Below are 226 nucleotides of genomic sequence, written 5' to 3'. Positions count from 1 at the left end.
CAAGCTGTTCTAAAGCATCCTAACTACCCTGATTCATTGGGAACAGCTGTTTTAATCAACTCAACAGGTGAAAAGTCACAAGTCACAAGTCAGGAAAGGGCTATAAGACCATATCTAAATGTTTTGAAGTTCCAGTGGCTACAGTGCAAAGTATTATTAAGAAATACAAGACGTTTCGCACTGTGGGCGTGGTCGGAAGCCAAAAGTGACACCTGTGCTGGCCAGG

This window comes from Garra rufa, chromosome 20, assembly GCF_049309525.1.
Source record: "Garra rufa chromosome 20, GarRuf1.0, whole genome shotgun sequence".
NCBI classification, from domain to species: Eukaryota; Metazoa; Chordata; class Actinopteri; order Cypriniformes; family Cyprinidae; genus Garra; species Garra rufa.
The sequence above is the reverse complement of the archived record's forward strand: the minus strand, read 5'-3'. Positions refer to the sequence as shown.